Here is a 23,429-nt window from a genome sequence, read left to right as displayed (position 1 = left end):
CCATTGAATGAGACCTGGATGAGGTAGAGATGACTGGTACAGTGGATCCTCGTAATCTGTAGTTTATGTGGTAGGAGGTGAAAGATCTAATAGGTCTCATACATATGCAGCCTTAGTATGGTGTATGAAGATGCGATGTGAATAGTTCAAGATAACCTCTGAGAGAAAAGTGAGGCCAGCGTGCAGGTGAAAAAGAACAGTAAGGCTAACTAATGCCCTGCATTGCTGCAATGTCAGTAGCCAGGAACGGGAGAACCTCCGTGTGGGTAGGGAGGCTGACGTGCCAGTGTAAACAATGAAAACCGTTCCTTAGCGCCCTGCGCATATGGTAAATGAGCACTTATGAAAGGAAGTTGCTTGATGTCAGAAGAGCCCCAATTAGTGAAGCGAGGCTTGGAAAACGCTGTAATTCGGAGCTGCGTGAGCGGGAAGAGAACAGCGTAACAAAATAGCAAAGAAAGCCATGGGCGGAGCCAAAGCAAGTCCGTAAGAATATCTGAGTCGTAGGAAACATTCCCGAAGTGCTGGAAGCGGGAATGTGAACGAAGCTTCTGAGTAGCAGAGAAACAGTCAGAAGCACCTGTTTGTTCTGCAAGCCTTGTTTATATAGAACGAGGCAGATTGGAGGCATAGCCGGCGTGCGAAGCAACATCTGGTGTCACGTGACGTCGGGAAGGGGTGGACCTCTCATTAGCCAATTGATGTCCCAGAGCCACACAACGTCGCCATGGCAACCGTGCCGACAACCTCCATTTAGTGTAAAACGACCTAGCAGCTGTTCTGAACGCAAATGCTATTTGATCGTTACAGGAACCAGCAAAACGCTGCATACCAGCAAAGACCCGATCAACAGGCATGACAGTACCATCCTCTAAAGGCCCGACACCCCCCTGGAGGCATGGAAGCGATGAAGAAGAAGAGGAGCATGGATGTTGGAAACAGGTTCCCAAGTGCGATCTTCAGGACCATGCCCCTTCCAATCGACCAGGTAGTATGGAACACCCATGTGCCAACGCATGGCCAAAATAGCGTTAATCTTGTATTCATCGGAACCTAGCACTGTGACCGACAGAGGACAAACAGGCAGACAGGTGGAATCAAGACAGGCCTTAATGAACAAGACATGAAAAACAGGGTGAACTCACCACCAGACCGAAAGTTTCAGCCACAACGGGCCCCGGATTGACAAGACCAGAAACAGCGTATGGGCCAACAAAGCGCAGAATCAGTGACTTTTTGCCAGGGATTTTTAGGTTACTGGTAGACAACCACACCTGCATGCCCAGACGATAAACAGGCGCAGGAGACCTGTGTACATCAGCAAACCGTTTAGCACGGACCTGCGCCTTTTTTGAGCTGGCCACTACATTTGTGTGCACCGAAACAATATCCCGAGTGCAGACAGTGGCAGCAGGAGTGGACAGAGATAAAGCCGGATCAAAAGGAACAGACCTGGGATGCTGCCCATATAATGCAAAAACGGTGATGTGCCAATGGACGAAATCAAAGTTATTGTAAGCAAATTCTGCTGAAGGCAACACGGATAACCATGATGACTGGCACTGTTACTGTAAGCAAAGACAGAGATACTGTTCTAACATACTGTTAGTGCTCTCAGTCTGGCCATCAGTCTGATGATGATATGAAGTGGAAAACCTACCATCAATGTGAAAAACAGCACAGAGCGCCTTCCAGAAGTGAGAGGTAAACTGTCAGAGAGAATGATGGAGGACAGACTAAAGAAGTGGAAGACATTCCGTATGAACAGATCAGCAAGCACAGGAGTCGATGGAATACCGTTGCAAGCGACACACAGGGCTACCTTAGAGAAATAGTCCACAACAACCCAAATGGTGTTGAAACCCTGATCCATGGGTAGTTCAATAATGAAATCCATGGAGACCATGTGCCACGGTTTGTGGTGTACAGGCAGTGGCCGTAAAAACAAACCCATAGGTTTACCTGGCGCAGCCTTACATTGTGTACATATGGAGCATGATGAGACATAGTCCACCACATTGCGATGCATGGTCGGCCACCAGCACCATCGACGGAGCAACTCTAGCATCTTCTTTCTGCCAGCATGGGCTGCGATCAACGAATCATGACCCCACTGTGGTGCTTAATTGCGGGTTTTTTCTGTTGGAAGGTACGGCATTCCCTGAGTAAACGGAATTCCATTGTGGACATCTAGATTGATTTCTTGCAGCTCTCTTGGCTTCGTAGCCACCCAGTTCTGTAAGAGCTTCTTTAATGGTGGTTGTGCTGTACAACTACAAAACATCTGATCCGAGAGCACCCGGAGTTGATCAGAATGGAGCAGCGCCGTACCGTTATTAAGATGTGATAGCACGACAGACTTAGATATTTGACATGCAGGACGGTAAGTCATGTGGAATTCAAACTGATTGAAGAACGCGTGCCACTGGGCTTGTTGTGCTGTCAAACATTTCATAGTTTTGAAAGCCTGCAGGTTGCAGTGATCGGAAAACACTGTGACTGGATGCTTTGTCCCCAAGAGATGATGACGCCATTCAGTGAAAGGGTCCTTGACAGCTAACAGTTCTCTCTCAGTGACAGTATCGTTCTGTTTGTATGGCGTCAGTTTCCATGAGAAAAAAGCCACCGGATGCACCTCGCCAGTATTAGGACATTCTTGAGAAAGAATAGCCACCACTGCAATGTTTGAGGCGTCGGCTTCAACAATAAAAGGTAACTCTGGGTCCGGGTGTTGAAGGATAGGAGCCATAGTGAAAGCCTTCTTGAGATATTCAAAAGCTGATTGCGCGGCAGCGTTCCAGGCAAAGGGAACCTTGGAACTGGTGAAAGCAGGGAGCAGTGAAACCATGGCTGAAAAGGAATAGATGAAACAGCGGTAGAAATGTGCGAAACTGAGAAACGACTGGAGAGCTTTAGTCGTCTTCGGCGTTGGTCACTTTCGAATGTCTTTTAATTTTGAGTGGTTCATCCGGACTCCATGGTTTGCAATGTCATAACCCAGGAACTCAACCTCTGATGTGTTAAAAACACATTTCTCAGCCTTTATATGTAAGTGATGTTCATGCAAGCACTGCAACACTGAAGTGACGTGTTGTACATGTTCCTGGCATGAGGGGGAGTAGATCAAAATATCATCCAAATAGATGATTACATATTTGTCCAAAACGTCACTGAAGATGTGGTTCATGAAGAACTGGAAAGTCGCAGGTGCATTACATAGCCCGAATGGCATCACCAAGTATTCGAAAACTCAATACCGCATCTTGAAAGGAGTCTTCAATTTATCGCCTTCTCTGATGCGTACGAGATTATATGCTCCCCGCAGGTCTAACTTGGTGGAATTCTCAGAGGAACCCAACTGGTCTAGAAGCACAGAGATCAACGGAAGAGGATACTGATGTTTTACTGTGATTGAATTTAGAGCTCTATAGTCAATACAGGCCCTCAAGTCCCTTTCCTTTTTTGGCACAGAAAACCAAGGCGAGGCCGCTGGTGATCGTGATGGACATATAAACCCTAACTGTAATGCATTGTCGATGTAATTCTTTAGTACTCTTGACTGTTTAGGGAATAAACCGTACCAGATGGGATATAAGACCCTGGAAGGAGGTCAGTGGGACAATCATAGGGCTTATGTGGTGGCAATTGTTCGGCCATGCCCTAGTCGAATACAATCGGCAAAGGAGGAATACTCGGAAGGCACCAGAGAGTGCTGATTGGAGACAGAACAAACTGATGGAGCCATGTCAACGAATCCCAGACATGAAGAACTGCATGCAACCTCCTGATACTGAAAACAGTGCTCGTTGCAATAGGCTGAAGGGAATTGCAGTTGTCGAGCAACCCAGTCAATGACTGGGTTATGCAATGACCACCAAACCAGACCAAATATAACCTTGAACTGGGGAGCGGTGATAATGTCAAAAACCACCTCTTCGGTATGTCCTTCTTCCGTGACCATATGCTTGGGTATGGTTTGTTCAGTGACCAGGCCTGAAACTAATGAAGTGCCATCAATTGCGTAGACAGATTCCAGTATTGCCTTGGTTACAACGGGAATTCCGGATAACTTGGCATATTGAACATCCATATAGTTATTAGTTGCTCCTGAGTCTATTTCCGCCGGAGATTGGACTTTAATGGTATCAAAGACTCGGGAAACCAGTATCAATACCGGCAAACGCGTAAGGAAACAAGAGAGTCTGAATTCAAACCTGACAACGGGACCACTTCTATTGCCGGGCTCTGGCATTTCTGAACGGTCTGGGTGGTTTCTTTGTGCAGGTACTCAATAGATGCTCTGTTGACCCGCAGTACATACACAGATTATTCTTTCTGCTGTAGATAGGCGTCCACGTACCACACCAATCTGCATCGGTTCCGAATCGGGAGGTGGAACGGTTGGGCTGTCAGTATGCGGCAGTGGATGGGATTGATTCTTCCTTTCTCCCTTCCTCTCGGTCTTACGGCATCTATTTGAAGGACCAAATCCAAAAGCTCAGCAAATACCGTAGAGACAACTAGAACCGTTGCAAAGGTGTCCTTTAACCTTTATGTTTGATGGCATTTCCCACTGAAATTCTGCCAAACTCAGATACTGTTACTACTGCTCAGTCTGGCTGATTTACTGCTATTTTATGAGTGAGGTAACTGAGGTATTAGTCCTGTATAATGGTGTCCATGGCACTCTGTGGGGGATTTGGAGGAATTATCTGGGTGGTGAGTATGCCCATTGTAATTCCTCCTGCTTTCTGCTGGTAAACTGAAGAAGTTACCTCCAGTCAGATATCGCCTCAACTTTAACACAAAACTTAAGATTTCGGGGTGAAAAAAAGTGGTAAAGTGGTAGAATTACAAAGCAAAACAAACAGGTGATGGCTGGAAGGTTTAGAGCCGAAACATGTCTGTGGGTGCTTGCGGTCTCGTGCAGAAGGGATGTGACCAAGCAGTTAAGGCCCTTTTGGGGTGGGACCAAACCTGATTTGCGTATGGTCTTTCCCCTTTTGTAATGGCTTGGCAGGCGAAGAACAATGGTCTGGAGGGTTGCCCAGAGCAATGATGTGATATGATGTGATGTGGCATTGATAACGCACCTATACACAAGTGTTTCTAGGCGCAAAAATACAAGGGGGGGAAACAAAGCCAGGACAAAACAACAATCTTACTAGGCCTCTGTCATTCAGATCATGCAAGTGCAGAGAAGATGTATGGGGAGAAGTGCCAGGAGGGAGGGGAAGGCGGAAGTGCAGTTAACTGACAAGTGCAGCCAGCGGGTGGCTCATAAGTGCAGAGAGAAGGGACTGTAGGTCACAGATACAGGGAATCATCACAAGTGGGTTACCGCCGCATTTACCACTCTGCCCAATCTCAAGCTTGGCGTGTTTACGCCCAGCTCACAGCCAGGAAAATACCCAATTTCTGTGCAATTACCGACCGGCAGTATTACCACATGATAATTGCACCACAAATTCCCCATTGGGTCCAATGGGGAATGGGTAGTAACCTTTTATACCCAACCCGTGATCCGCGGTAATACTGCCAGACGGCTGGGCGCTAGCACAAATAAAGTTGGACGGTACCCCAGTCAGGATACTGCCCAACTCATGATGAGGCCCATAGACCCTTAAATGCTGGGGAACCCGGAGGCAGTGTGAGGGCAACTGGACATTCAGGAGCCTGGCCCTGAGTTCAGAGGGTGACCAGTGTGCAGAGAAGTCAGGTGCATCAGCAGGGGAGAGGAAGAGAGAAAGAGGAAGCGAAAAGGAAGGTCTGGAGTTGCTTTCGGAACCGAAGGTGGTTCTGCTCAAGTTTGAGAGAGACAGGGAGGCTGTTCCAAAGGGAGGCACCAGCTGAGGAGATAGATCTGCCCCCACCACTCTGCTTGGAGAATCGTCTGATCCTCAGAGAGTTGGAGGTGGATGAGCGGAGAGCTCAAGAATGAAGATGTTTTCCAAGAGAAAGTTGGAGGTAGAGCGGTTACAGGCCCCAGAAAGCCTTGTAGATGATGCAGAAGGTCTTGAAGCTGATCCTTGCAGCCATCGGGAGCCAGTGAAGAGATTTCAGAGCTGGAGAGATACAATCCCTGGGCTTGAGGCCAAGGACAAGTCTCGCAGTCCTATTCTGGATAGGTTGTAGAGGTCGAAGTGTTGAGGCAGAAAGATTTAGAAAGAGGCTGTTGCAATAGTCCAGCCTAGAGAGGACCAGAGCTCTGGAGACAGTGAGCTTCTGTGGGAAAGTGAGAAAAGGAAGAATACCTCTGAGGAGGTGCAGCTGATAGTTTGACTTCTTAGTGACGTCAAAGATGTAATTAGAGAAGGAGAGGGTGGAGTCAAAGATGACACCAAGGTTCTTAGCCTCACAGGAAGGAGCAGGAAGAGGGCCCAGAGTGGGCAGCCAGAGAGAGAGAGAGGAAAGGAGGGAGCGGGCATCCCAAAGAGGAGGATCTCAGTCTTACTGGCATTAAGGCAGAGATCATTGGCGGCACACCATTCCTGAATTGCGGCCAGACAGTCTGGTATGAGAGAAGAAGCAGAGGTATCTGAGGGGAGCCTGAAAGAGAACTGAGTGTCATCTGCATTACATTGAAAATTGGAGCAGAAAGTAGCGATGAGATGGACAAGAGGTGCCAGGTAATGGTTGAAGAGCCAGGGAGAGAGTTTAGACCCCTGGGGAACACCACAAGAAGAGAGCTAGATAGAAGAGAGGAAAGACCCCAGTTGGACTTCAGAGGGTCGGTCAGTGAGAAAGGAGGTCAACCAGGACAGGGCTTGATCAGTAATACCAAGGTTGTCACAGAGACGATTGAGCAGAATGGCATGGTTGACCATTTTGTAGCTTTATATGTAACAACAGTAATACATAAGAAGCAACTCATGATTCAATAAACCAGGAACAATAAGTGGAACAATTGCCGAGATCATATCGTAGACAGATTGGGGAAAGGCAGGGGAGGGCGTAGCAGCGAGGAGTCAAGAGCCAGATTGGAAAAAGTGGGCTTTTAAGGAGGAGCGGAAGGATGAGTAAGAGGAGATGGAGTGGATAGGGTGAGAATTCCAGTGGAGTGGGGCAAGGAGCTGGAGGGAGCTGGAAGGAGCGGAAGGGTGAAGGGGAACAAGGAGGGGGTGGGACAATGAGTAGGAAATGATCAGCAGAATGGAGGGAACGGGAGGGGTTATAGAATGAGAGGAGGCAGGATAGGTAGGGAGGGGCAAGATCATAGAGGGATTTGACGATGAGACAGAGGAAGTTGAATTTGAGTTGGGAGTGGAAGGAATGCCAGCCGAGTGAGGAGAGGGAAGAGGAGATAGAGTCATATGGGGAGAGGGAAAACAGACTACAAATAGCAGAGTGGTAGAGGGATTTAAGGAGGGCAAGATGTGAAACGGAGAGACCAAAGAGGAGGGATGAACAGTAGAAGAGGCGAGAAAAGATGAGGGAAGATATAAGGAGTTTGGTAGCATGGAAGGTGAGGGAAGAGTGAATTTTGCAGATAATATATAGATGGAAGTGACAGGCCCGGGCAGTGAGAGAGATATGGATGTGAAGGAGAGGTTTGAGTCAAAGTGGAGGCCAAAATTGCAAGAGGAGGCAGAGATGGGGAGTTGTGTGGGGGGGAAGAGGATAGAAGTAGGGGGAGAGGGGAAGGACCATGTCAAAAGCAGAGGATAGCTCGAGGAGAATGAGGACAGAAGTAAGATTAGAGTCAAGATTGGAGAACAAGTCTTCACGGGTGTTCAGCAGAGCAGTTTCTGTGCTTCTGGTGGCTCTGAAACCAGACTGGTGGTCATGGAGGCAACCAACAGATTCAGTATGCAGATTAATCTGAGAGATGGCCAGCTTTTCCAAGAGTTTGATCAGGAAAAGAGTGATGGAGATCGGACGATAGTTAGCCGGAGAGGAAAGATAGGTCAAGGGCTTCTTTAGAAGGGGGTGCACAAGAGAATGCTTAAGGGGGAGGGGAAAGTTCTAGTTGCAAAAGAGTGATTGCAGAAATAGGTCAAGGCTGGAGCAATACCAGAGGGTAATATTAATTCTTAACCTTCCAGCCATCAACTCTTTTGTTTTGTAATAGAATTACAGCCAGTTTCCCACCACTTTTTACTGAACTGTCAAATTTGTAACAAGGCCTATAGAAATGTACAATGCGTTGTATATGGCAGTAGCATCAAAAAGGTACAATGGCATGCTAGGGGCTGATAAGCAGTGGGACATGTGCGGGAGGAGTGGCTCCATTTTGTGTCACTTTTTTTAAAAAGGCCATATCTTTGGTTTCTAGGGAAAGTGCCTACTGTCTGGCTCTCCTTACAATTCGACCGGCAAAGAGCTAATTTGTGTGCCTTTAAAAAAGGCCAAAAGTTATGGCCTTTACATTGCGGCTTTTCTAATCTTGGTGACAGTGACGCGGTCACTTGCGTTGGGTCTGAGCAATCTGTTAGGCTGGTAACAAGCTAGACTGTGTGTAAGGATAGTTGCATTTTGGCTATGAATGACATTATGGACTAATTGCTGTTACCTTGCGGGGGAAAGATAGGAAAGGCAGTATCTGTTTTAAATTCCTTAATGGGAAGAAACATGATTTCACAAACTGCGTGACCTCTGGCTTGAGTATGTGATGAGAATCCATGAAGATACCAAGATTTCTTACAATTGAGGGAGCTGAAGGCATGTGCGAAATGTAACAGGACAAAAAGAAGAGCATCATGGATCTAAGGTAGGTTTTCTGCAGGTTAATGTTGAATGACTTAACACCCATCCAGCTTCATGTACACCAGGAACTTCCTCAACTTGAGAGATGGCATTTCTCTGTTGTCAATCAATTTCAAAAGGATTTGGTTGTCATCGGCGTGATTTAAATAAACAAAAAATGGCTTATCTAAAAACCTCAAGGTGTCTTAGAATATTAAGGTTAAACAAACTTAGCAATAATGAGGATCCCTGGCAATGATGCATGTTCATACTCGAGGCTCTGATGAGAAACATACGAGCTGAAGTGACTGTGAACGTTCTTGTAGGAAGGAAGCCAGCTATTTATGGACAGTATCAACAAGTCCACAGGCTTGCAGGGTTCTCAGAATAATCTGATGATCCACAGTATTGAATGCCATGGACAGATTCAAGAGGACTAGTGCTCCGAAAAGGTTCACATGTTTGCACGGGTCTCAGAATAATTTGATGATCCACAGTATCGAACGCCATGGACAGATTGAAGAGGACCAGTGCTCCGTAGCCCCCACTGTCAGTTTCCTTTCTAAGCTGATGTAACATAGCTGCTGTATTTAAAGGAGAAGTTCACTCAAAAATTGTATTGCTCAAAAGATGGGCCCTAATCAAAAATATATATAAAAAATATTTTTTAACAAAGTTCCTATGTAAAATGTTGAGCAAATGAGGCTCAAACTCAAACATTTCAAGCATTAGGAGGCATCCATTTTGTGAAATGGATGAGCCTCCTGTGCTTCAGTTAAGCTCTGCCCTTGCGGCAATAATGAAGCAAAAGCCACCTACTGGTAGCTTTTGTTTATTAGACCTGGCTTTTGCTTCATTATTGCCGGAGAGCAGAGAAAGCAGTCTGGATCCTGTCTGCTGCTGGTAAGTGCCTTTTCATTTTTTTTATTTAGATAGAAAATCAAGGCAATTATAAATACGTTGTTGTATTTATGATTGCAGTGGCTTTCGCTTTGAGACTCCCGGGCTCCCCAGAGCTGAGGGATCCCGGGAGACTCAAAGCGAAAGTACCGGCATTTATAAATACAACTTTGTTGTATATATGATGTCCGTGGTTTTCTTTTTAGGTTTCCCGGGCTTTCCCGGCTCAAGGGAGTCCGGGAAACTTAAAAACAAAACCACAGCAATTATAAATACAACCGCATTGTATCTAAGATTGTGGTGGCTTTCGCTTTGAGTCTCCCGGGCTCTCAAATCGAAAGTACCAGCAATTATAATTACAACGTTGTTGTATTTATGATTTCCGTGGTTTTCTTTTTAATTTTCCTGGGCTCCTGCGGCTCGGGGTGCCCGGGAAACTTAAAAAGAAAACCACAGCAATTATAAATACAACTATGTTGTATTTATGATTGTGGTGGCTTTCGCTTTGTGTCTCCCAAGCAAAAGCCACCGCAATCATGAATACAATGATGGAATTGGTGCTGTTGCGCACGTGGCGGAATGCAGCTGGCCGCGTGAGCTCCTGAGATGTCAAAGGCCGTAAATTGTTAAATAACACGAAACCCATTCCTTTTTAACAAGATAATTAGATGGAATGTGTGTGAAGCCTTCCCTGACCCGACACCCGAAAATCAGGCTGATCCGAAGTGCGGTTCCGAAGATACACTGTGCTTCACTTGCTCGCACACACAACAGGAGGCAGAAGACAGAGCGAGCCAACTACCGAAGCACCAATGCAACGCAGTATGTGGGCGTAGCACACAGACAACTGGCACTTCATCGCGGGCTAACAACGCCACTCGCGGGCACTCCGGTCTCTGTCGAGAGCCTGCTGGGAGGGCTGGGAACCCGACAGCATCGAGGTCCTGCTATACGGAATGGGGTAAGGTGCGTGGCATGCGAGCGGACACCCGTCCGCCAACTGCAGGCAGCGGCTCACATGAGCAATCATAACTCTGTGTGGGACTAGGGGACCTTACCCCCGAACAGCCCCACGGCCGCGCATCACCTTCTTCACAAACACTGACTGCCGTGCCCCCACCGCATGCCGGCATGCAACCACACGGCTACCACTAGGGATGCGGTGGACATCGAGCTGCAGCCCGCTAGAGGCTTGAGACACCCCGGATGAGAGAGGCGCGGTTGGAGCATCCCGGTGCGAATATAAATAACTCAGCCAGAATAACAATTGTTGAAGTGGGGGGCTTACTCCCTGATTACCCCAGTGAGAGGACGCACTCAACCGCAGCTACATTGATACGAGGCGCTCCCGAAGCGAAAGGCACATGTTAAGCAACGTGTTCGGACAGGCCCTGCACTGCACGCCCCTCAAAAATACGCCAGACGACACAGGGAACTGCGGAATGAACAAGAGGTGGGAAGGCGCACTCCCCTACTCCTGGCAACACGCGCATGCCGCCCATATTTGAACGAGGGAACATACCAGGAAAGCAGGCATTGACCTGCTGATGCCCGCCCTGCGGGAACCACGCAAGCGAACTATATAATCTTACAGAGTGCTGCCTTTTGATAGTTTGGCCTGATGCCGAGAGGAACAATACGCTAGGATGCTGTGTTCCACCTGGATAGCCGCCCGGACCCGGGACACTAGAAACACAGATATCCGCTAGTGTACACACTGCAAGGACTGCTGAGGCGCAACATAGTACTACGATCTGAGACCGAGGTTTTAGTTACATGTTTAGAACAGCCCGCAAAGGGGGACACCCGGTTCTCTACCCGCAGTGAAACAGGGAGCACAGTGAACTGCCCAGTATCGGCACAGCATGCCTCTACATGCCCAACACCAGAAACTTGGGGCGTCTTTATGAAGACTATCACTGTGTGTTTGCATGGGCGCTGACAGTCAACAGAATACTCGCCTGGCGGGAACCACGACAAGACCAGTAACGTCTTCGCAACGGCGCGGGCCATCCCGTTTCTTCCCCCTCCCCCATTCAGCTTGGCAGCCACGTGCGCACCCTGCTGTCCTGAGAACAATGCCCAAGGGTGCAGGCTCACAAAAAAGCAAGGCATTGATTAAAACGTTCACAACAATAGTGCGAACAGGGGCAGAAGCGGAGATGGCCACGGAGCAGTGACCCCAGTCCACGGCATCCATTTCTGCAACAGCTATGGACTGACAAGCGGTATTCAAAGCAATGCAACAAGGCTTCACAGCCCTCAACAGCAAGTTAGACGGGATCACAGTGAATGTAGCACTATTAAGAATCAACTGGAAAAGGCAACAGGACGCATCACTGAAGCCGAGACACGTATCAGCACCACTGAAGAAGCGCTAGAGGTGCTAGGCAACACCGTGATAACAAGGGCCAAAGATCTGGGAACGGTGAAGCTTAAGTGCGAGGACTTAAAGGCGAGATCACAGCGAAATAACATCTGCATTGTAGGCGTCTTGGAAGAGGCCCTTAAAGGTCCAATGGAGCAGGCAGTTGAAGCATTGCTAAGGGAACTTCTGGGTGACCCGGGATGGTCACCCCTGTTCGTAGTGGAGAGAGCACATAGGAAATTGGCACGTAGACCCAAGCCTGGGGCCTACCCTAGACCCATCATAGCACGCATGATGAACTACAGGGACAGAGACCTGGTGCTGAGAGCCGCGAGGGATAAGCAGGAGATGAGACGGGAAGCAAGCGTCATCAGAATTTTCCCCGACTACCGGCTTGCAGTCCAACAGGAGAGACGCACATTCACGAACGTCAAGAAACTCTTGCGTGAACGACAAATCCCGTACGCTATGTTGTACCCAGCCAGGCTTAAAATTCAGCACAACAACAAAACCTATTTCTTCACATTCCCTGAGGAGGCAACAAGTTTTGTGGAAGCAAAAAACCCTGATACCGAATGAACGTTCCCCATGCAGGTCCGAGGCCACACTGGCTGAATCTTTGTGAGGTCCTCTATTATGAGGGGACACCAGAAAGGGGAAGGCAACGATCGCTAGAACTTTGAAAGCAGCACCCTGGACTGCAGGTTGTGTCATAGAGAGACTATATTCATACAAGCCAGGGTATCAGCTACTGTTCATTATGTGGATGAGTAACTGATAATTTGTAGATGTAACGGAAACAAGAAGAAGCTACCAGGCCTTTGCCACCTCGGCAGGAGCCCCCAGTTGCGAGCGCAACCAATTAGTATGGGGAGGGGGGGAGGTCACGGGGCAAACATAGTTGAAGTTCAGGGAAATATGCGGGTGGGGAGGGGAATGGATAGTAGATGTGGGTGTTAATGTTAGAAAAGCACAGGTACGGACTAACACAGAATGCAAGAATACATCTCAGTATGATCATGGTACACATTTATGGTGCGGTATATATGTAAATGGCTAAAAAAGATATGAACTACATTACATTGTTAAGCTGGAATGTGCAGAGACTGGGGGCACCTATGAAGAGGAGGAGGATTATGGCGTACATTAGCAGGTTGGGACCACAGTTAGTCTTCCTCCAGGAAACCCACCTGTTGGACCACCAGGCTGAAAGGCTGGCCCCCAACTGGGGGAAGTCAGCGACACTACACCTCATATTCAACCAGAGCTTGTGGAGTGCTATGATACACAGATCCTTACCTTTCACACACCACATCACGGAGAGCGACCCAGAAGGCCGGTATGTCTTGATGCATGGGAACCTCCGCAATGAGGAAGTACTGCTCTTAAATATATATGGGCCAAATATTGATGATCCTAGCTATTATTCAGAACTATTCCAGAAACTAGCCAGATTCCCCACGGCCCATTTGATTTGTGGAGGAGACATTATCACCATCCTAAACACCCAACTGGACCGCACCTCGGACCATCCTAGGGCGCTCACCGGCGCCGCTCGTATGATACTCACACATATGGCAGATCTAGGCCTGAGGGACACATGGCGCTCCCTAAACGGCACTAAGCGGGCCTACACATTTTACTCCACGGTGCACGACATGCACTCCAGAATAGATATATGGCTACTCTCCCACAGAGTACTGAACTGGGTAGCCGAGACACAGATACATCCCAGAACATTTTCCGACCACTCCCCCATTCAAATAACACTGGCAATCCCAGAGGTGAAACCACACAGACCACCGTGGAGATTTAAATCCTCAGCTATCACTGATCATGTATATAAAACCTCTCTGACAACAAATATAGAGGAATTCTTTGAAAATAACGAGGGAACAGTGTCGACCCACGCAGTACTCTGGCAAGCCTTTAAGGTATGTGTACGAGGCAATGCGATCTCCACAGAATTCGGAGTGTTGAAAGATATACAAAGAGAACTAAAACGGCATGACGGAGATATAGCAACGGCACAAGAACAGTACACAGCACAGCCGTCCCCCGAATTAAAGTTAAATATTAAGACCCAGATAGAGGAACACAGGGTGGCAGCAGAACGCAAGTTCTGATATTTTCATAGGCCAGCTGCAGCTAGGCGATATGGAGAGCAAGAACGAACCGGCTGCCTCTTGGCCAGGATGGTGAGGGGCGAGCGTGGGCAGTCGTGCATTCCCTATATTACCCGGCCCGATGGCATGGTCGTAACGAAAAAATCTGAAATAGAAGAAACGTTTTACAAATTTTATGGGCAATTGTACTCAGAGTTCGGCCACGGAAGAGGACATAGACCAGTACCTCGCTACAATACCCACTCCACTTATATCAAGTACAGCTAGGGAGGCTCTGGAAAACCCAACCACACACGCCGCAATAGCCGATGCAATTGAGGCACTGCCCGCAAGCAAGGCCCCGGGCTCAGATGGCCTAGGTGCTGAATTCTACAAGGAATTCTCCAAACTTCTCGTCCCTAGGCTACATGCACTCTGGTCAGAGGCTCTGGAGAAGGGTCTGCTGCCAGAAACCAACAGAGAGGCCATCATCACCCTACTACTCAAGTCCAGGAAACCCCCGGAAGAGTGCGGTTCATATAGACCGCTCTCGCTGATAAATACGGACGCTAAGATCTTCGCCAAGATACTTGCAAGGCCTTTGACACCACTAATGCCATACATGGTCCACCCGGACCAGGCCGGCTTCATACCAGGCAGATCCACGGCGGCAAATATCCGACGATGCCATGATATACTGACATCAATCCCTAAGGAGAAGCAAGGGGCAGCAATATCATTGGACATGCAAAAAGCCTTCGACACAGTCTACTGGCTGTTTCTGTTTAGGGTGATGCACAATTATGGGTTCGGGAAGAATTTCATAAAGTGGGTTAAGATACTATATACTCGACCCTACGCTAGAATAAATGTCAATGGCGACCCAACAGCGGTACTGGAATCACTGAGCGGAACCCGCCAGGGCTGCCCGCTATCACCCTTATTGTTCGCATTAATAATAGAACCCTTGGCGGACCTACTGAGATCCAGATACAGCAAGTTTGGGCTTCAGATAGTGGGAAGGGCTGAGATCATCAAGCTATATGCGGATGATATATTGCTTTACGTGAGGGACCCGGACCGCAACCTGGTCTGAAGCTAAACTCAGCTAAGTCCGAAATATTTCCCCTGACTGACACAACTGTCAGATCACAGGAGCTCCACAGGCTTCTCTGGAGCCCGGTCCACATTAAATACCTCGGGTTGCATGTGGCCAGAATGGCGCAGCTGTCCCGAGCAATGAACTACAAAATGCTTGTGGACGGTCTCTGCGTTAAATTGGAACAGTTGAGATCCCTCCCTATATCAATGATGGGCAAACTTGCCCTAGTTAAAATGATAATTCTTCCAAAATTGTTCTATTTAGCATGGTACTGGTCTGGCCGGGCAGGGCTTTCTTCACAAAAATGAAGGGCGCGTGCACTTCATTGACATGGAATGGACACCCCAGGGTGTGCTGGAGGACACTCACAGACCAGTATCCCCAAGGGGGACTGGCGGCCCCCGACTTTGAAATTTACTATCTAGCAGTGCAAGCACACTATGCCTCACAATGGGTCCGTAACACCCTGCCAGAGAAGCGATGACGCGCGAGTCTACTGACCTCCTGCATAGCGCAGTTTTCACACGTCCCAAACGTTATAACACAAAAAACCCGACACAGGTGGCATGCACGGGCTGGGCCAAAATTGACGAAATACAGGGGCCAAAAGCTCCGTACAACCCGAAAATGCCTATTTGGGGGGCCCATTATATCCCGCCTACACTAGATGCAGAGAAAGCCACTCTCTGGGGTACTAAGGGTATTCACCAATTTGGAGACCTTTTCCCCAACAAGAAATGTATAACATGTGTATCAATTCAGAGCGTAGTGGGCAGCTCACTGCAACAGAGAATGCAGTATTTACGCATGAGGTCGGCTATCTCCTGGGTGTGGGCGGCGTTCCCAGCACAACCACAGATACACATTGGCATCGGCTACATGTTCACGGGGGGGACAAATAAAACAACTGCTTCCACGTTGTACAAGCTAATACTTTCGACCCGGCCACCAACAATTCACACAGTTAGAGAGAAATGGGAGGCGGATCTAGAGTGTAATATCACCGATAAGCAGTGGTCGCTGATATGTGGTCTGACGAAGCACATATCATGTAACACACGCTATAAACTGATACACTACAAAATCATACACAGGATACACTACACCCCAGCGAAACTAAGACGCATATACCCTACTGCTGATGGTAAATGCCCCAGATGCCGAAGCGCGGAAGGAGACACCGTCCACATGTTCTGGTCGTGTCCACACTTGGGACAAATATTGGGCACCAATATGTGACACAATAGATAAAATGGCGGGCCATCCCATTGAATGGTCACTGGCATTGTGCTTGCTGGGCGGCACTGGGAAAATGAATCACACATGGCGTAAGCTGTTGAACCTTAGCCTGCTACTGACGAAACAAGTCATTCTCATGAGGTGGAAAAGCAGTAAGCCTCCCACTAAGGCTGACTGGGAAAGGGATATGGTGTGGGCCAATGATAACGAGGAACTATATATTGAACTGCTACAACCCACCTCCCGCCCTAGGAACATCTGAGGGAGATGCAAACAGTACCTAGCGGTTGAAGCGGAGGAAGTAGACAGCGAGACTCAACCTAATATTGCGTAACGTAACCTGCCACTGTTAAGAATGTTATACCAGATGTATGCAAATGCTATGACTGTTATTACCTTGTACCTGTGCATGTTAAAATAAAGATATTAATAAAATAATTTTAAAAAATACAACGTTGTATTTATAATTGTCACGCCTTTTCTTTTAGTATAGTCCAGGCAATTATGAATAATTTGCTGGGATCAGGCAGAGTATTCATAATTGCTGCGACTTTCTTTTATAGTTTCCTGAGCACAGTAAACTAGAAAAGAAAGTTGCAGTAATTATGAAAACTCCACTGGCAGTTGGTAAAGTATTTATAATTGCTCTGTCTTTCATTTTACGTTTTCTGTGCTTCCCTGGGTTTGGGAAGCACAGAAAACATAAAATGAAAGTGAAGGCATCCTCCTCTACATGTTAAGCTCTGCTATCTGGCTGCAGTAAGCAAAAGCTCACAGTAGGGGGCTTTTGCTGCTTGATTATTGTCGCCAGAGCAGAGCTTAACATGCACATAGGAGACTGCTTCAAATCACAAAACAGATGCCCCATGTAAACACTTTGAACCTCATTTGCTCAAAATTTAGCATGGGAACTTTCTTTAAAAATATGTTTTATATATATTTTTGATTATTGCCCATCTTTTGGGACAATAAAATGTTTGAGTGAACTTCCCCTTTAACTCACTAATACAATCCGGTCAATCTGGAGTCCCAAAAAATGTCACCCACTTCACATCAACGTCTCTAAAGACATGTACATTTGGATGGGTTGGTGTGGGAACAAATGTGACTTTTGATAGTACAGCAAAATAGAGTGATGCCAAGCAGGATTGTAAAGCTCTTAGTGTGATTCCACCTTTAAGCAACACTGCCTCTTAGCAAGTCCAAACCCACTGGAGAAAGAAATCTCCCACATACTTACCAACGTGGCCCATTCCAATCTGTAGGTTCTTATCCAGTCCTGTCTTTTTCTTTGCATTCTGGGATGTGTAGGTCCACTTTACCCATTATAAAACTCGGACTACAAGTACCAGAATGCAAAGAAAAAAAACAGAACTGCATAAGCACCTACAGATTGCAATGGGTCATGTTGGCAACTATGACCTCCCATGAGCTGCAATGAAGACAGAAAAGGTGGCAATGCCTAATCTCTAAGCGTGCCTCAGCGGGTGCTGGGGCTGTTCTTTCTGAAACCCAGGTGGCCCTGGAATATTTTTAGAACATAAGCTGCCAGGGCCTGGAGGAATATTTTGGATGATATTGAGCACCCTTTTCGAAGGACTCTTTGGGCCTGATTTACAAAAGCGTTTTCAATGGGAAAATCCCATTGAAAACGCTTTGTGATTGAAGCCCTTTATGTAAAATTCCCTGAGGGTGCTCGTCCTATAGCGACTTTCACTCAAAGCTGAAAGACATGCAAAACTGGTAAGTGTGTGTACTGTTACTGTGAGGGAACGTATTGTACATTTCCTTCTAGTCGTCTACATAAAGCCACCCAACCACTTTCACTCAAAGCTGGAAGCCATGCAAAACTGATAAGTGTGTGTACTGTTACTGTGAGGGAACGTATTGTACACTTCCTTCTAGTCGTCTACATAAAGCCACCCGACCACTTTCACTCAAAGCTGGAAGCCATGCAAAACTGATAAGTGTGTGTACTGTTACTGTGAGGGAAGGTGTTGTACACGTCCTTCTAGTCGTCTACATAAAGCCACTCAACCACTTTCACTCAAAGCTGGAAGCCATGCAAAACTGATAAGTGTGTGTACTGTTACTGTGAGGGAAGGTGTTGTACACGTCCTAGTCGTCTACACAAGGCCACGTTTTCGTTCAATGGGGGTAGGATACTCGAGGAATGACCTTCAGTTGCAAAAGCTCACAGAGTTATTACTTTTGCCCTTTCCAAATGTTTGAGTAATGCGTGCAGTATAGGAAAAAGTTATTGGATATTCCAAAATAGTGTTCTTTGCTATTTAGTTCATGGATAGCTTGCAGTTTTAAGGCCTCATTCAATATCTCTATTTAAAGCCTATTGCAATAGGTTGCATTTGTTTGCTTCTTTCTTGTTTTCATGTAATGGTCTGTTACTTGGTAAATCTTTTAATAGTTCAATAAAAGTGGCCAGTTGCACTTTACAGACTAAAGTGCTTGTACATGTACATCTGTAAACTACAAGTAGCCAATTTTATAGACAAACAATTACGCTTTCCCAAGCTACAGCCCATCACATAAAAACACAAACGTGCCCATCTAAAAGAAACACAAAAGCTTACAAACATAACTTTTGAAACGTGTATTTGCTTTAAGTACTTCAGAATTGTATCAGCATTTTGAAGGTGGGTGCAAGATAAACAATCACGCCTGGTAAAATTCACACGGCCTGCATTTAGAATTGAACATAAGAATAGTATATTTAGCCAGAACTGCAAATATCTGAAAAACCTGCAGAGGAAACAATAAGTCAAACGCTCCAAATCCGTTGCACAAGCTGAGTGACAAAACAAAGAAATCTAGAACAATCCAAGCACCATGATGAACAGATCGGAGTCTTGTAGGGAAAATGAGTGAAAATACTGTACACCCTCGGATCATAGATATCTAGTGCAGGCCCTTCGATTTAAGATTGAAATCTTCAATAGAGCACATTTGACAACCACCAAGTCAATCAGCGGTCAGAAAGCAAATCAGCAACAAGCTGAAACTGGAAACTCTGAACTGGGTGACATTTGGGAGCAGCTTCTAAACATAATTGACTCTCGTGACAAACAAGTAAACAGCACACAATTCACACCAAAGACTGAACCAACGGGCCAAACGAGTGTGAAGAACTGTTCCGATCTTCACTCCAGTACTGCGCAGAAGGGACCATTGTGGCTCAGCCTAAAACTGTATTTGATTTATGGCCAGCTCGGTCAGTAATGCCAACACCTGGGTAAGATGGTCGCTGCACCAGAACTTAACTTTGCCATCACAGTCAGCTGACGCTACAGACGTGGAGACTTGCACCAGCTTCGTGGCAGACAGATGGATCTTGAAGTGACGGAAGAAGTGAGAATACAGACATTTCAAGAACAACTCCACCTCTTTCTCAGTGACCTCGTCTGCGTTCTTGTGAATATCAATCCACAAGTCTCGGGCGTCCTCTGGATGGATGGCATAGGAAATATCAAGGCTATGGGGCTGGATCGGTACAGAAAAGTTGAGTTCCGTGGACATCTGTTGGCCCCCCTGTACGTTATAGCCAGTCCACATGGCAGCCATCCACGCGAGGTCATGGGAGCTGATGGCACAGTCACTAATGCAGCAGCCAAAGGTCCTTTGGAACCAGCTCCCAACTACTGCAGTGAAAGCTGTGTTGCCATTCACCAAAAACAAAGGCAGGCAGGTGAACATCTCTGGTAAGGAGTCCAGTATCGCAGGTTCTCCAAATGTACAGCAGAACCAGCCGGACCATAAAACCTTCTTGGCTTCTGAGTTTGAAGTGCCACATTGTGATTTGGGCGAAAGCTCAATTAGGATTGCTCCTGGGTCATGTTCGCGGCCTTTGAACCCCAAAAGTGTGGTTACACTCACTTCAACATCAAGTTCTACTTTCGTATCCCCAGTTGTGCCTTTTTGCTTCTCTGCTGCGATGAACACTGCCAGATCTCGTGAGTAATCATTGAGAAGCCTGTGGGAGAATCTGTACAATGGAGTTACACTGTGCAGTTTCCGCTGCTTGCACATCAGAGAGGCTATTTTTTGAGGATCAACACTTTCCTCAAGTTGGCTGCGCTGCGGTATTCTTCTATTTGAGGGTGGCCGACGGAAAGGCGAATGCCTTCAAGTTGAGGTCGTACCCCTGTGGCGCACACGACTAGTGCCAGTGCCCGAAGAACAGACTTCACTTACGGGGGTGGGTGTAGCTAAAGGGACAAAACCCACACATTCAGGAGTTGTCGGCTGGGTCTCCATGGCCTCTCTGTCCACGTCGCACTTTCTTTTCCTACTACCGGCTGCAGACATCCTTGCGTACACCAGAAAGGGAAAGGCTGCTCAGCTCCCCAGGCCGAACGAGGACTACGCACGACGTCCTTCTGTGCACTCGCGAGAATTCGAAGAGCACAATACGCAAGTGAAGAAGCTCTTCACTGGGCTGAAGCTCAGAATAAATCATCTTGACTGGCATGTCAGTTCAATTTTATTTATTTTATTTGCTTTAAAAAACCGCAGCCGGTCCTGAATGCATACGTTGGGCAATTCGTAATATTCCAGCATACTTGACAGTATTCTGTGGCTAAAAAGATGTAGTATTTTTCAAGTTTCAAAAATAATGCTTCTCATAACAATTACATCACAGGAAAAAACAAAACATACATTGTTGGCACCACTGGAGTATTCTAAAATACAAAAGCCATCAAACAGCACAACATGGAAAGATGCTGACATGTTTAAAGTGTATAATTGTGAATGTTAATTTAACACCACATTCAACTTCACAGAAGGTAGTCACACAGAGATGGTAGGCAACATTTGCCACTGCTCTGTAGCAGCAGCCTGGGCAATACATAATTATTCCTGCAGTGCAAGATGAATAACTGAACAACATGGGGACTGATACCCTCCTCATTCTTATATGTAGGTGCTGTGTGATGGTGGTACTTTCTGCCACTTTCCTTCAATGGTGGTTCACCCAAGGTCTGTCCTGGCCAGAGTGCAGGGTAGAGTTATGTAGCTGTCAGGTCATTGGATTGGTCTGAGCCGATCACGCGAAAGTAATCACTTACCCGCGCCCGCCGCACAGACAAACAAATGTGTTGCATGCTTTGCCTGGGCCGGTCTCAAGCAGCCTGCCTTAGAGTCACATAAATTACCTGCCCCAGTAAAAAGAAGTTGCATCTGTCACCCAAATCTGTGGGCGGTAGGACTGCTTAAAAAGCAGTAGCCTACTGCCTAAATCAGTAGGGTTGGCAAGTATGTTTCAATAGGAGGCATTTATTTGAACATTTTCCGTTTTTTGTGCAGTGCACAAAAACACGAGCACCAAAAAACAGATGGCATTAGTCTTGTCTTCTTAAACGCTTGATAGCACTCCCTATAAATGCGAAAAATCATGTCCCTCAACAACTGAAGAAAGATTTGTGCATTTTCTACCACGTGTCGGGAGCACCCGATGCACCAACAATGCTGCAGGTACTCAGCGGATGAATGGCAATGTCCGGATCACCAGACAGTTTCCCACAGGCAGGGGCACCCAGGATATGGCAGCCCAGGCCAGGCTGCAGGAGTAGGCCGTGATCACACGGCAGCACCAAGGACATTAAAAGACGCAGACACGAGTTGACACTTCCTGGGGCTCTTCTGCACTGCCTCTCACGTGCCAGCAGAGCCCCTTTTATTGAGCAGAGTCATGATGTTCTTTCTTAAAGGGGCAACGGGCCCACAGTTAAACGCGCCACACACCACATCCCTCCTTTATTATAACAAAAAAAACACAGCACACATAAGACTACAACCCTGAAGACGGGCCTACTACTGTGCTGTAATCCAGTCCGCACACCACTCTGACGAACACACTTCAAACAACGGGTGCATTCCAGTCCGCACGGGGGCCCGATGGGCGCTGGGGATCAGAAAATGCCTGGATCAAACTGGCCGCCTGCGCTGCTGCAGGACAAGAAGAACTCATTTGCCTCATCTTCTTCCTCGGCATAGTCATACAGTCCCCTCCTTTGCTCTTCGGCCACCTGCACCGCCACCATTCCAGGGGGCTTCCTCCCTGCGCCCTCCTTCGACACACTTCATGCCGATGGCCCCACCATGCTGGCCGGCGTTGGGGCTGCGCACACCTGTCCAAAGTGATCCACCTTTCCGCACCTCCCACAGATGTGTCCTTTGGCCAGGCAATTCTGTGCATGCGGGAGGTCCCACCCACACTGATGACGTATGGTGGCACCTGGGTCTCTCCGTGGCCAATCCCCTCTTCTTGTTGGCCTACCTCCTTGCCACTTGCTGACGGCCTCCACCTCCTCCAACTTGACCCATTGCATGTGGGCTTCCAGCTTGAGCTGTTGCCTGGAGAGGTCCATGGCCGAGGCACGCACCTCCACCAACTCTTGGGTGCGACCTACTACTAGTATTCGATCGAGGGTTAGCGCTGGGTCTCTGAGGACTTGTTTCCACAGCTTAGATGAGCTACAGCCATAGATGATCTGTGTCCTGATCTTGTCCTCCTCAAAGTCACCCAAAGCGCAGTACAACACAATGCCACACAGCTTTCCATGAAACGCATTGAGGCTCTCCCCTTCCTCTTCCCTCGCGCACCTCATCCTGTACCATTCATAGTCCCAGTTGACCATGGGCCTGAAGTACTCGTTCAGTGCTGCAATGGCTGGGCCATATGACTGGTCTCTGGGTCGCAAGGTCTTAAACAGCCTCTGGACGGCCGGGCCGGCTGAGTCTCGGAGGGTTGCACGTTTCGCCCTGTCCTTAATTTCCAATGCCTAAAAATACAGTTCCAGGTTTTCTACCCGTGCCGTCCGCCGGGGTGCTAGACTGGCAGGTGCACCCACCACGTCGAAGGGATACAGGGGCGCCAGCTGACCACCTTGTTGACACACCACTTCATTCTCCTCATCCCCATGATGGTTACTGGGCGCGCCGCAGGTTGCACCATCTGTTCATGGGCCCTGGCTTGACTAGCCAAACTGGAAGGCACTGAGGGCGCACAAGC

General features: G+C 47.6%; 1 pseudogene; it reads right to left on the bottom strand.

Annotated features, from left to right (window-relative positions):
* Positions 1–19,597: 19,597 nt before the first annotated feature.
* Positions 19,598–22,785, bottom strand: LOC138467185 (centromere protein L pseudogene; annotated as a pseudogene).
* Between the last annotated feature and the right edge of the window lie 644 nt (positions 22,786–23,429).

Source organism: Ambystoma mexicanum, chromosome 4q (genome assembly GCF_040938575.1).
Source record: "Ambystoma mexicanum isolate Mex_15411 chromosome 4q, UKY_AmexF1_1, whole genome shotgun sequence".
NCBI lineage: Eukaryota > Metazoa > Chordata > Amphibia > Caudata > Ambystomatidae > Ambystoma > Ambystoma mexicanum.
Note: the sequence above shows the minus strand (reverse complement) of the source record. Positions and strands in the feature narration are given on the sequence as shown.